Genomic DNA, 15,399 nt, shown 5'->3' with positions numbered 1-15,399 from the left:
CCCCCACTCACCCTCTCTCTCTCACTCTCTCTCTCTCCCTCTCGTGCACACACACACAAACACTAGTACGCTCTTGCTGGCTGGCTGGCTGGCTGGAGAGGCAGACGCCGGCTCAGGCGCACATTTAACCACACGCGTAGTTCTCGGTAATCTCCGTACCTCTGGCAGGGCTGGGAACCGGCGTGTGAATACGCACACATGCACGCACGCACAGTTGCGTCCTGGTTTCTTTTCTCTAGAAGTGTTTAGAAGACAATTTCGACAAGGGATTGCTCGCAATCTACTCGGATGATCCACATGGATGAGTTATAATATGCTTTCCACTCTCCTGCGCTTTGTGTTCCTGTCCGTCTCTGTTTTTTCTGTCTTTCTCTTGCAGATGCTAGTTGTTTTAGCTTATTATCTAGCCGCCACATGTTTCTGCTGGGGGAACGCTTTTCATTTTTGGATATGGTCCCTGAGCCGCACATGGGACGTCGGGGTTGGGGGGTTGCACTAAATTGTGACTCAGGCTGAACGCGTGTTAGTCAAATTTATTATTTATTGCCAAGCTGCATTCGGCTTTTTCTCATCTGCACGTGGGTAGATGGAAATGGGGGGTGAATTATTATGGCTGGTTTGGGGGGGTATGTTTGAGGGAGGGGGTCAAGGCTGCGAGGATTTTAGGGGCGGGGGGGCGGGGGATTTAGCCAGTGGTCATGATTTGGTGTGCGGGCCTAGAGGGAGGTGAAAAGAATATATAAGATATTAATTTAATTTATTTATTTATTCAGCGGGTGCACATGCCTTATCAGGTCGGTGTCTCTTAATGACATCACTGGCAGCTTCTCTGAGCTGTCCAGAATCACCCTGCCTCTCATTTTTCTTCAAAATGACTTCAATTCATTGTGTGTGTGTGTGTGTGTGTGCGTGTGTGTGCGCATGCGAGTGTTACTGCCCATATCTAAAATTGAGAATAATGCTATCCAATTGGTCCAGACTTTTATGTAATATAGCTTCAGATCAAAAAACTGTTGGTATGAAATGACTACAAAAAAAAATATATATATATATAAATTTAAATAAATGAAAATTGCATGTAAAGTCGAAGTCTATCATGGACTTTGTAAGTTTATTTCAGTATACTTTTTTTATTTATTCAAAAATGGTCTGTGATAACCAACAGCATAGTGCAAACCTATAAGAGCTAATCTTCCGGCATATAACTTATTATTGACTTAAAATGATACAGAGGTGCACAGTAAAAACAAGAAAAGCATTGCTCAACTCTTACAATAAAAGCATTGCTCAACTCTTACAATAATAACTAAGGTTTTACTATGGTGAAAGTGTGGTAAACACGTTTTTCTGGCGGTTTAATTATCATCTGTATAACCAAAGTTTAAATGTAGTGTACAGCATCTCAACCATGGTTTATTTGGGGTTAACATGTTTTAACAATAGCAACCTTTTTTGTATTAAAACTAGGGATGCACCGATATTAATTAAACACCATCGGCATATCGGCAATAGCATGAAAAAGGCAGATACAGATGGTTTATTAATTAACTGCATGGAGGCAATGAGATGCATGTCTCAATAATCTAATGTTTTTCTCTGTGCAAAATAGTTACAATAGCTAAAGTTTATTAAAGAAATGTTCAATGTTAAGTCAAATATGAGTTAATGTTGTTAATAAAATAAATATCGGGAAGCAAAATACAGGAAAAACTAGCTAGCATTGTAAAGTACTATGCAATTAATTAATATCGGTATCGAATGATAGTTGCTTGTTAAAATCGCTATCATACAAAAAATCCTATTGGCTCATCCATAATTAAAACCATAGATAATTTGGGATGACCGTGTTTTAACAATAGCAACCTTTTTGTATTAAAACCACGTCTAATTTTTATAAGGGATGTGTGTATGTGTTGGGATCAACGTACTAAAAATGACTTCTTGTGCCAGACCGGGAAACAAACCAAATATCTGAGTTTATCCCGGATCTCTCTCTCTAGTGAACAGAAATCTCTTACTGAATCTTAGACGTCAAACTTTGACACAACCACAAGCCCATACAATCCTCAGACCCACAAACAACAGCACTCATGACAAGGCATATCAAAGTTAAATCGCAGCTTTAAATATCCTAATAGCTTCAATTCTTGCCTTTCTCCAGAATGTCTCATTCTCTTAAAGTCCAAAAACCTATTGTAGGCAGATGAGGGTGTGGAGGAAATAGCCGCGGCCATTTCAGCACAACCATTAAGCCTTAGAGTGGAACAGGTACTATTACAACTAAATCATTCTAATGCATTCATAATCCTCTGAATTTTTGTACATCACTTTTAAAAGCTATGGTTATGTAAAAAAAGAACTAATTTCCCTTACAGAGCCATTTAAGTGAGAAAGTAGAAGACGAAAGAAAGAAAAAGCCTTTTTCAAGAACAAGGTGCAAAAAGAAAGAATAGTTGGGATGGAGTGGGTGAGAGAGAATGGATATTCACGAAAACCTCGCTGGTCCTGTCATCTCCAGAATTTTACAAGCCTACGGAGATATGGATTGAGTAAAATTAACACGAAGGACAATTAATATTAATAAGGGTGTCTCTGTTGGCAGAGACTTTTAAATGGGTTAAGTACAAGTACCCGTGCAGAAGGGGTGGGGGGAGACCTGTTAACGCTCATTCTCAATTAGCCTTCTCTGAGGAGAGCACGTCTAGCACACTGTGACTAACCCCCCCATACACAATTACCTGCTCCAAACCTCAACCAGTCCAACACAGCACTCACATAGAGCCTGCAAAACACTTAACATGACAGAACTCCTGTCAGGACCCTCTCTGCATCTACCCCTGTCTCTCCACCTCCATCTCTACCTCTCTTTTGGTCTCTGTTCTTTCCTGCTGTTTTTGAACTTTCAATTCTCCTGAACAGCATTATGATTATACATTATTAATATTTCTGAATTATTACTCATTTTCTCCCTAAAAATGGACTGCTTTAATTCACATTTGAAGTACTCATCAAGGCCGGCTAGCGAAACGAATGTGGACGGATACATTATATTTGCAAAAATGCAAAGAGCACATAAAATATATATGGACATGGTAAAATATTAAGTGTTAATTTAAAAAAAGATAATTTGCTCAGGCAAAAATTGAGTTTTCATTAATACCACCTTGGTGTTTTTCTTTTTTTGTAATGAAATACCTTCAACTTTCATAGAGAATATTAAGATGTTCTAGTGTCTATTAAAACTAATCTTTTGTGTGTTACTACAGTAAGGAAATACAGACACTTCAAATGTATTTGTATTAAAGCCACGATTAAAAATGTATCAATGTAATCAAGGTATTTAGTGGAACATATCGCCGCTGTCCTTACGAAACCTTGGATGTCCAAATTCACTGGTTTCAGGAAATAAAAAAAACAATGTACTTTTAAAACAATTAAATACTGTGTTGTCAAAGTTGAGAAGCACATTTTAGTACTTTGTATTCGTTAGATATTTGCAAAACCCAGTGACAAACATAAAGGATGACTAATAATAATAATGAAAAAAAAAAATGAATCACAAAATGTGGAGATACAAGATTTCAGAAGGACAGCGGTTATACTGTAGTGTATATGACAAACTACACCAGTGGCTATATTGCAAGGACACGTGTACATGTGCATAAAAGTAATTGTAAAAAAGACCAGAAAAATTAAGTTGCCGATAAAAACAAACCTTGAATAAGTAAGACCCATGGACAAAAGTGTCTGCAAAATTAATGTAATTTCATCTCATCATTTCATTTCATCAGCCATTTTAAGCATGGTTTAGGTCTCTCAATATCCAAAAGTCCACTTTATATTTAACAAACTAATAGCAACAAATTTCTTGAAGATGGACATCTCACAAACATGTCAATGGCTATATCGAGCTTTACAGCATTTCAGGAAAAATTCATCTTCCCATGACCATCCTCTGCCAGTGCTCAGTAGTGTCCATTCTCAGCATTAAAAGCATTTTAAAGTCTTCCGCTCTTGGCAGTCCTTCTGTGACTGTGAGTTTAAACATAAGCTGTAAGGCATAGGACAGTGTTTGTGTGCATGTGTGTGTGATTTGTGTGCCTCATGTGACCTCATTAGGACAGTAGGGTTATGGGTCAGATAGTGAAAAAGTATTTACTGACACCTATACAGAGAGGAAGATACGAGAGAGCGATATAACACTATTCACATCAGGCAAAGCAATCTAACACACAAGGTAGCCTTTTTCAGTCAGTTCAGTCAGCAACAAAATGGGAACTTCTGAGCAATAAAATATTTCTTACAGAGTTTTTTTTTACAAGTAAATGAGTCAGGCTTCCTAACACTATATCACATACGCAGACTGGATGAGAACCCAATGACTTACTGAAGAGCTTTCTATTATCTGCCATGATGAACTTGAGGTCCGCTCCCGAACCCAGGGGTGTGTCTGTCTAATGCTGACCCCCTGCAGCCCCTCGCTCCCCCCGCTCCAGCTGACGCCCGCCCCGATGACCAGCACTTTACCACACCACTGAATAAAACACCCCATAATGAGACAGGCCACAAAATGGCTCCTCCACCAGCTGATGCGAGAGCTGGTGCTGGATGAGCGAGAGAGGGAGTGAGAGAGAGAGGGGGCAGAGAGCAAAGCAAAAGATGGAGAACAGCAAAAAGGTCACCTCTGCTTTTAATACTTCCTCTTTTCAATCATTTCCTTTCTTTCTCCTTTTCCATCCCTTCTTCCTTTTCGCACCTTCAATTTTCCTCTGCGGTCATTTCCCTTCTCTCTCCACTCCGCATGAGAATACATATTATTGAGGAGACAAAGGAAGGGAATGCTGAGAAGAGACAGGTGGCTCTGTCTGAGGGATGAGAAAATTACGGGACTGAAATCCAGTCTTCCCTCTGCACTGAGGATAATAAAAAAGGGTGGGGGTTGAAAAAATAGCTGCATTCCCATCTCTCCTGCATTTGAGATACGAAAGAGAGAGGACAAGCTGTGTTCTGTCTCTCTTTTGTTTTGTGCCCCTCCTGCTTTAGGATGACCTTAAATCCCCCAAGCGAAGTGGGGTCCGGTGCAAACCATCAATTCAAACTCACTTATGCCATTTTTCTGCATTTGTTGCAGGCCTGTTATGCACACAATAGTCCAAATGAATCTTGACTGCTTGATTTCTATTTCCATAAAAGCAAACTTCAGCTTAAAGAATATAAATGCATCGGCATATGTGATTGGGAGAAGGGCCCGGCTCCAGGGACACGTGACTCCAGCTAAATCCGTACATCATTCTATCTGGAAGATGAACGGTGTGCTTCGGACTTCATTGGCTCTGGTTTCGGACGAGCGCACCGTACGAGACCTCCAGAGTCCCCGACGGAAAAAGGTGGACAGAGCTTTACTCGGTTACGTTCTGCAAATGAACTTGGATGCATTGACCTCTGCTCTCTTGCAAACTTGCTTACATGCACACTCATACTGACATTGATCGAATAAAAATTGAAACAAACAAATTCGTTGCCCAAAAAAATGTATATGCATGCCACGCAAGTATACATGACAGATTCAGAGTGATCAACTCCAGGAGAGACGCTATTATCTATGTGATAAGAGTTGAGTACAATTTGGAGCATTTAAGTCATTAGCTGCTGTTTTCCACAGCAATTCACACACTTCAGGCTTTTATGTCTGGGTCACAGGTTCAAGAGTTCATTATGACATGCATGAGCACACTCGCACAACCATGAACAACAGCAACACTCCAGTTTCATTTTTAAGCTTGCTGTCTGCAACCGCAGTGCTGCAAACAACACGCATCTCGCATTGGAATGCAGGACAAACACATTTTAAGTTCATCCAAATGACAGTGAATTAAAGCCTAACCTTGAGCCTCCATGATGAATTAGTGTGATCCGAGTGCAGTTGAGAGGAGAATATGACACAAATGTGGGCCACCGTTCTCACAGGTCAGAATTAAACTGAACCCATAAGTATCCTAAAACACTAAAAGGGATACTTCACCCAAAAATGTCCTCGAGTTGTTCCAAATCAGTATAAATTTCTTTGTTCTGACGTACACAGAGAAAGATATTTGGAAGAATGCTTATAATCAGACCCCCATTGACTACCATAGTAGGAAAAATTACTTGATCTTTTTTTTGTTCTGTTGAACACAAAAGAAGAAATTTTGAAGAATGTATACAGCAAAGTCTGGTTATAAGCATTCTTCCAAATATCTTTCTTTCGCTATATGCCGTAAAAATACAATTCTGCCTCAGGTTTTTAGGTACGATCAAATTGACAAGTCATTCCACCTTTAATGTTTTTTTACTCAAAATAAGTTAAGCAATTTCAATGTATTTTGTAAGTTACATCAACTCTTTTGCAAAATTTTGAAAAAGTAAGTTGAAGTGACAAATTGGATTGTATTTATAAACTTAAGGCAACAAAAATGTTTTACGGTAAACTCATAAAATCATGCAGACAATATATTTTAATGTACATTGATTAGGCTATTTTTGATGTGGCGTGGCGAAGGATCCAAAATGTTATTTTTTATAGTTCCGTAAAAATATTCTAGTTTAATGTAGACACAACTTATTGTACAGTTTAGAAAACTACTTATTAAACAATTAAATGACACAAGCTGTAATATGAGAATCCGTTGACTTTTTTACATTCTTAGCTGCCACCCTTTTTGTATTTTTTTGAACAGTCTTTAACTTTGTGAGATGCCACTTATAATTGCCTTATAACAAGAAGTATCAATCCATTAAAACTGACACGTGCTCCTCATATTGAGCTTGTTTTATTTCATTGCAATCTACAATAAGTGCATTTTATAAAAAATATAACATTTATTAGTATCCTGCATATTGAAATTGCACAAATATTGCAGGTGTTTAAAGGCTGTGGCGTAATAAACATGTCTAAGTTTGTCTAGTCCAATCAATTCATTTTCTTTCTACAATATCTATCCGGCCTTGTGTCAATCACAAATCACAAAGGTTAGAGCTGCACAGTTTAAAACAAACAGTAATTTATGATTTAAGCCTTTAAGATTAAGAGAAACATATATTAGGTCAGGTGTTTCTAAACCTTTGACTGACACGTTGAAAAACAGAACGTGTTTCAGACTCCGATCCAACAGGTCTCTATCAAAAAAAATCTCAGTTTTATACACTTAAAAAACACACTACTACTACTATAGACAGCAAGAGAACGAGACAGGTGAGAAAGTAGCAGGTGACAGAGAGAGAGAGAGAGAGAGAGAGAGAGAGAGAGCACAACATGGACAATAAGAACACAATATTACTATCCGTAAACGTGTGGAGCTTTTTTAGTGAGAAGTGTCACATCTCCTATTATAACCTCTCATTTGCGTTAAGGCACGTCTGGGCCTGAGAAGCAGCGGACATGTGTTGTAGCCCGTGCGCATGTGAAAGAGAGAGAGGCATGAGGACTATTGACCTGTCCGGCCAGGGGTCGAACCGTGCCACTGGTCAATCCCAGAGGTCCGTGCTGCAGACGGAAAGCCCTGTCCCCCGATAATGACCTCTATCTGCAGATGATGGAGGCAGACAGGTATCGGCAGGCCCACTGACCACCATCAATGAGGTGCCTACAAGTGCCGATTCTGTTAATAACAGGTGACCCATTAGCCTTCTCACACAACAACAAGTGACTACAAGTGACTCATGTAAATAAGCTTGAAGTCGCACAAATGAGTGAGCAGGTAGTTGTGACAAGGACGGATATAAAGAAAAGCTTACGGAAATGCACGCGGCCACACACACAAACAAGAACAGCCACAGCACACACACTTACACCGAGCCTTTGTGTCTGGTCCTTAGTAACTTAAAGGATACTTCCTATAAATTCTAACCAATGGTGCTCCTCTAAGATTACATGCAACTTAATCCACCCTCACACACTAATTTGTTTTTCATCTTGGGCTTTTTTTCCCTCAGCTGGGTGTAACCGAGCCCTTGAATATATACAAATTTAATAGAGAAAATAGAATCATTATCAAATTCGAATCAATACAAATCTAGCCCCAGCGCCCTTAAAAGGCAGCAGCGTTGAAATACAACACTCTCTACACCCCCACCACGACCCTGCCTCATACATCACACAAACATGTCAGACATGGACAATCATACAGGCAAATTGCAACTTATAAAGTCTTTATTAATGTACAAGAGTGGTACTTTGATCAGTAGCAAAATTTCAAAGCCGATGCAGAGGTACAGATCCATAGGACGTAGCCAATTACCTTTGAGCAACGGTAAGGTGTTAGGACAGCAAAATACCAGTGTTTTAAAAAAAATAATAATGCAGAAAGTCATGATTCAAGATGTTTTTTTTTGTGAGAGTGGTATAGTTATTCTGCAAAGGCTCTTGCTTTATTCTTTAATGTTTTTTTCGGCTGCCTAATTTTTGTTGATTTACTGAAAAACATTCTGGGTAAACAATTGTTGACATCTGCAAATATAGACAGACTATTCGCAGCCTGCAATTTTGAGTACAGTGTGTCATATGGGTGATTGATGCGTTCAGACACAAAAGACGGCATATTGCGCGAGCACTTTTTTGATGTTAACAATCTTTTTATGTGACAAAATGACAACATTTATGCACTGGTGAATTACAGGAGGGGAAGCAATGTGCATTATCCTTTTGAGTGAATTTTTTGGGAAAATAATGGTAAATAAATAATATAGTTTGTCATAATGTCTAGTTGTTTTTTAAGCAGTTGTCTGTGATTATGTACATTGCAAAAGTATAGTCTTTAATATTTTGTTAGTTTTATTTATTAGCAATAATTTATTCTCAATTATATTTTAGTTTCTTTCAAATTTTCTGACAACACAGTAAACAATATGATGCAGTGCAGGTTTGTGAACTAACAGATGGCAAACAGGTCTCTACATACTGTAGCACTCATAATATGCTTTTATGAGCTCTCATTTTGTGATATCATGGATATTTTGCTTTTGTGTGCAGCTTACGGAAACACTTTGAGAAGCCATAGTTAAACTAAAAAATAAACAATTGTTGAAACAATATTAAGATCAATATTTGACTCATAAAAAAAGATATAAAATAATAAGTTAATGTTTATCAACTAAGGTCTGAAAAACTAAAATAATCAATCCTACAAAATAATATCTGAAAGATAACAAAAATAGCTGAGAAATCAATGGTAAGGTATTTAAGAATAGAAAAAGGCAAGTAAAAATGTAATATATATTATAAAAAATCATGTCACCCTTTTATTGTGTAATGTGGACAAAATATTTAGATAAGAGTATGTTTATCTGATATTAAACGATTTCATTATTAAAACATGTATTTTAACGAATATATCAAAGGGATTCATTATATATAACAATTATAAAGAGATCCAATTATCAATATATGTATACAGTATATCATCAGCTTAATTATAATTGCATTGTTATGTCCTTACTGAATTTTTTATGCATAAACTCTTAAGGTGACTTAATTAAACCAAATGAACAAAACGTGAAAATGATATCTACAGAAAAAATATTGCAGAGATTTATATTTCTAACAATGAACTCAAAGTCATTTGAAAAACGTTCAGATCTGTGTGTCCGGGTCTTCAAGCGTCGCCTCAGCTCTGGACATGCAATGTGTCTGGACAGAACATGTGTGCAGTAGCCTTGACCTTCTCTATGACAATGCTTGGCTGAAAGCCGGGGGTCAGAGGTCAAGTCTAGCCGGGCCAGGGGACACCACTCACCCATACAAATGCACAGAAACATCTGCTGTGCACTCTCACTGGATTTCTGGCTCGCGCACAAATAAACAGATGTCCCTTTTTGAATCTATGAGGGATTCCCAAAGTCAAGTGCACATTTTGAAACGATACTAACGTAATAATATCAACCTGCGAGATAAAATGGAGATTTAATAATTCTGAGAACAATATAATCTTCCTTGGAATCAAACTTGTCTCGCTAAAATGTGTAAATATGAGAGTGGATTATTAAAACTAAAGAGGACAGGTTGTTTTGAGTTTGACTGAAACAAAGAAAACAAATATCTAAGCGTTCTTACAAATATTATTTGAGTACAGTATAAATGACATTAGGCTTATCAAAAACAAGCTTGTGTACTGAATGCTCAGAGACTAGATACACATCTTTTTCTTTCAATCTTCAGGTTGAATTTGTGTAGTTTTACACAAAAAACAGGCTTTCTGAATGTGAGAGGCACGTGTGTTCATATCTAAATGTCTGTATTTAATTTGTATGTCCCCCCATCGTTTGTAATTGTTTATGTTATATTTGCACGCTAATAAATGACTTTATTTGTTCTAATCGAGTCTCTCTCACAGAAAGAGGACTTTAGCTCTTGTCCATCCATGCCTTTTATTTAGGCAAATACATCCTAACGTCACATTCTAAAGCAACCAGAACGTAATGTCAACATCAAGTCAATAGCACTCCATGTTCTGAATTCTCCTGAATATTCTCTTCATTTCTTTCCTTCTTTATCACTTCCTCTCTCTCATCTCCTTCCCCACATGCATTTAACATTTCCCTCTGCCTAATGTACTGGTGATGTGGGTCCGATGTGGGCCTGCTGGGGGCAGGACTGCATAGGTGTGTGTGCCCATAAATGTCATCAATCTCCCAGCATGCTTCATCCCTGTCGTCTGAAAGACATTTAAGCCAGCTCCACGTACCATTAAAGAAGTCCCCTCCACTGCCCGACCACATTTCACACTAGAAATAATACTTTGCTTGAGTGATGGGCTGACGGTTCAGAATGAACCTCAAATGAGAGAACGTGTGATTTTTTTCTATACTTAGCATCGTTTTCAATTGCATACATTTTTTTTGAAGTCTTAAGCAGTAACCTAAACATTTAACTGAACGCTTCATTTGTTTAAGTTGTTACCGATGTACAATAGTCCAAACATCTATACAAAAAAAAGCAAGCAATAGCTCCGACTCAAACACACCGCTGTGTCCTCACTTTTAGCTAAAATCTCTCCAAACAGAAGATGTTTATCACAGGGCGCAGATGAAATCCCGGGAGTGCGATCAAGTCCTGCACAGTGGCTTCACTTTAGAGTTTGTAATAGACAGAGTCATTCTCATTCCCCTTCAATTCTCACCTAAAAGACTGAGCTGCCCTTCCAAGCCTTAATTATATACTCCCCAATCACTGGTTAAGTGTAACCTTCTCCCTGCTCCTCCCGGGCTGAAGAGGGGTACAAATAAAGAACATTGCTCCTGAGGTAAATTCATATATCACCCAGCGACCAAACTGAGGCTGGGGGGGACGCAATGGATTTATTATGTATATGGGAAGGAGGTATATGGTTTAAAGAACAAGCTGCTTGGTCAGCAGTGTGCAAACTAGAAAAGCAGGCAGATAGAGAACACGCGGGATTATGGATCTCTCCTCGCATGTAACTGAGCGTTGGTCTATCGAGCAAAATTGAATTCTCTCCTCAGCCAAAACCAGTCATGCTTTTCTATTCATCCAACAAGGTGCCTTTCGGAATTCACTTGAAAGTCTATTTTTTAGATATTTTAGTTTGGTTTTATTTTAATTCCTTTTTTAAATTCAGCGACGGCCAATAAAATGTTGAAAATTTATATGAAGAAAAACATTAGTAGGCTACTGTAAATATAATTTTGATTAATGGTAATCAGAATCTAAAAAATCTCATTAATATGTTTAAATGGACAGCAAATGGAAACTTTTGCTTAGGTCTCTTGTCTCTCAGATATTTCCTCTGAAAAAAAGACTATGAAATCGCACAAATGTCTCTATTAGAGTTTCAGAGGAGCTCTTAACAATGTCACAAACTGATCTCAGATTTGCCAAGTCTGAAAAGTCAATCTACAAATTAATTCAAACCTTTCATACCAATTGTACCCAAATCCAAATTATTTTAGCTGTTTCAATCTAGATTTATTTTACACCTTCATTCCCTTAATGTATTTGACCAATTGGCCTTTACAAATCAAACCTCAGGAGTAACAAAGTCATCCAACAGCAATGTGAAAACTGACAGGATGACAAGACACATGAAGTGTGATAAAATCGAGGTTGTCGCATAAAAAAATAATTAATTAATACGTTTTCTTAAGTACATGAACACATATTACTTTTGTATTGCTTAAAAGTGAATATAGACTTGTTTTCTTTGCAATATGTGAGGTCAAAAAAATACAGAGCATCTTTTCTGTAATTTTGACCTTTTTCCCCAGTTTTCATTTTCTGCAAATAAATGCAAATAGAAACAATATTTGTATTTGAAATTTGGGAGCAATATTGTAAGTAATTCACAGAATGAAACAAAAGGATAATTTAACCTAAACACACACCGATGTATAGTAAATTAAGAAAAACTGAAAAAGGTATTTTTTTAAATGTGCAATTTTTCCCACAGCTGTATATTTCTATTCCTTTCTCCAATGCAATTTTATGTTGATACTTCAATGAAACAATTTAGAACTCCATTAAATCACCTGAGCTATGAAAAAAGAGACCTCTGAGCAACAAAATTCTCATCAAGGGCGGCAGTATCTCTGTCAATCTAGAAGAGTAGATATTTAAGCACAGACGCCTTTGCTGGAGCGCGCCGTCACTACATCTCCGCTGCACACTCGTGTCACGTGACCGGGGTGCAGGCTCAGCAGACCAGCGAGCGTCCGCCATTTTGTGAGTGAGTACCTGCCTCATTTGTTTACCTGGAGATACATGCATGCCTGCCCGGTATAATAATTTGTCTGGGGGTCCGGTTTTGTTATTGAGGCGGTAAATTTGGAATACTGAGGTACTGGAGGTGTGATGGACAGCTGTAACGGGTGGTACACATTGAGCGAATAATTCGAGCCTCTAGAAGCCGTGAAAACACCCCCCCACACACTCCCAACACCCCGTTTCAATTCCAACATCATGTGTGTTATGGTCCTCCCTTTCTCCCTAAGCTGATGTTATGTTTCAGAGCTCCTATCAGGGTCCCTCTCCTCCTGTGCTCTTGTCTCACCGCGAGGCCGGACGTGCGAGCCGCATATGGTGTACTGAAATTGCTGTCTGCGAGAGCATGCCTTTGCCTGTCCAGACTTCATCAGTGGGATTAAAGAAAGGGGGGAAATCAAAATATACTGATGATTGGAGGGCTATGGTACGGCCTCGATGGCCCACTGCCGTGAGTGTGCTGGGGAAATGCTTTTGGCAGAATGAACTGTGTGTACTCCAAACACATTTGAGATCTGATCAAAGAGAGCCAGAAGACTTATAGGAAATAAACAGAGCTCTTGTTAATACATTAATTGTTTTACATTATGAGCTTCCACCTGTGTTTTAGAGATATTTTAATAAAGGTGCAAACTATGTTCAGTGTGCCAAGAAAGGAGGAGATTTTTATTCCTCAGATGTTTGTTTTCTCTATTTTGCAGCTCATTTAAGTATCAAGAATCAAGTCTCAGATGTTTCTCCTAAAGTATCTTTCAAAATCAAATGAGGAGTATGGAGCCGTAAAATTAAAGTAGCTTGTAGGTTTGGATAAATTTGGGTAAATGTGATGATCATAATAATATTGACTTTCAAGGAGACTCGACAAATCTGAGCTCAGTTTGTGACCTTAAAGGGATCTCTTCTAAAACTCTAATGGAGACATTCATAAGATTTCTTGGTGTTTTTTAAATAGAAATATCTGAGACGCAGGAGACTTAAGCAAAAATTTACATAGCTCTTCATCCCGCTAAGGGATGTAATATAATCGATATTAAAGAGATCTCATCTGTGACTTCTCTTTCTGATGGGAAGTCAAAGATATGAACTCAAATATTACTCTCATTTATTTTTTATCATTATTTCAAGACCTAAATCTCATCAATCCAGTCCAGAATATTACAACTCTTTTTATAAATCATATAGAATTTTAAAGTGATAGTTCAACCATAAATGAAATTTCTGTCATCATTTACTCACCCTCTTGTCAATTCAAACATGTATTACTTTACTTCCCCTAAACACACAAAAAATAAATGTTGAAGAATGTTTTAAACCACCACCCATTCACCTGCATTGGTTTTGTGTCATTACAACAGAAGGGAATGTTCGGTTACCAACTTTCTACAAAATATCTATTTTGTTCTGAGGAAGAAAGAAAGTCATGCAGGTTTAAAATGACAAGAGGGTGAGTAAATGATGAAATTTGAAAAAGACAAACAATCTTTTGAGCTATGAAAGACTTCTGACCAACAACATGTAAGGGATGTATAGGGATCTCCTTACATTATACTTACAAAGACTTCCCTAAATAAATGTGTATGACTTATTCAACCAGTTTGAATAAGATGTTTTATTTAAAAGACAGAAATTGTACCCACAATTTCGAGTCAGGTGAGGCGTTTTTGTATTGTTACAGAATAGTCAGACACAAACCTTTGTGGAAGCTGATATATAATTGTGTATGCTTTCATCTTGCCCTCTTGTGAGGCTGATCAAGGGACAAAATGATTATTGAGGCCCAAGCACTGTTATTATGAAACACAGTTATTGCAGTCATCATCGTAATTGGCTTCAAATACATGAGAAAACGCAACTCACGGTGCACAACATCTACTCCTTTTATCTTCTACGATGGTGCACATGAATGCATGGTTTATATAAGATTAAATTAGCAATAGATGAATTTAATGTGAACCAACAACACGCGCTGATATTAGGTACAAGATGAATAAATTTCATGAGACAAACTAGTCTAATGTAAATACGAGAATGCTTTCCGATTTGCAAACAGCGTTTGTTTTCTTAAGAATATTCCCACTGTGTTATTGTGCACGTAGGTAACAAACATAAATTGAATTTTCTTAAAATCAACACAAATAAGATATCTGACAGGCTGTACAACAATCCAAAACGACAAAACTCTACATATGTTGTTTTATTTTAGCTTTAAAAAACTGGAAGGTAAACTGTTGCCTGTTTATCATAAACATGATCTTAGTGGCATTCATTTGTCTCTGTGCATTGCACACAAAGTGGCAAACCAGCCATATACGGTTCCAACCATATAAACAGCAATAAATCGAGTGTTATTCTGGGATTTGCCAAACAGCAGCCCTGCTTCTACATTTGAGACAACAAAAATGCAATCTTGACATCTTGCCCTGGCAGCAGATAATATTTGCTGTTCAGAGACCCATTTTCTTTTGTTGCAGGTTTTGCTAAGCCCAAGACACTTGAAATTTAAACCCAGTTCAAGGAATATTATTTGCCACAGGGCGGGGTAAATCTCTTGGCAAGCCCTTTCAAAGGGTTGGCCGGGATTTGTTTACTATTTATCTTATTTAAAAGCGAGGTTGGGTTTTACTTTTCAAAGGCGCGTTGGCTGCTGT

This window comes from Triplophysa dalaica, chromosome 1 (assembly GCF_015846415.1).
Source record: "Triplophysa dalaica isolate WHDGS20190420 chromosome 1, ASM1584641v1, whole genome shotgun sequence".
Lineage (NCBI taxonomy): Eukaryota > Metazoa > Chordata > Actinopteri > Cypriniformes > Nemacheilidae > Triplophysa > Triplophysa dalaica.
The sequence above is the reverse complement of the archived record's forward strand: the minus strand, read 5'-3'. Positions refer to the sequence as shown.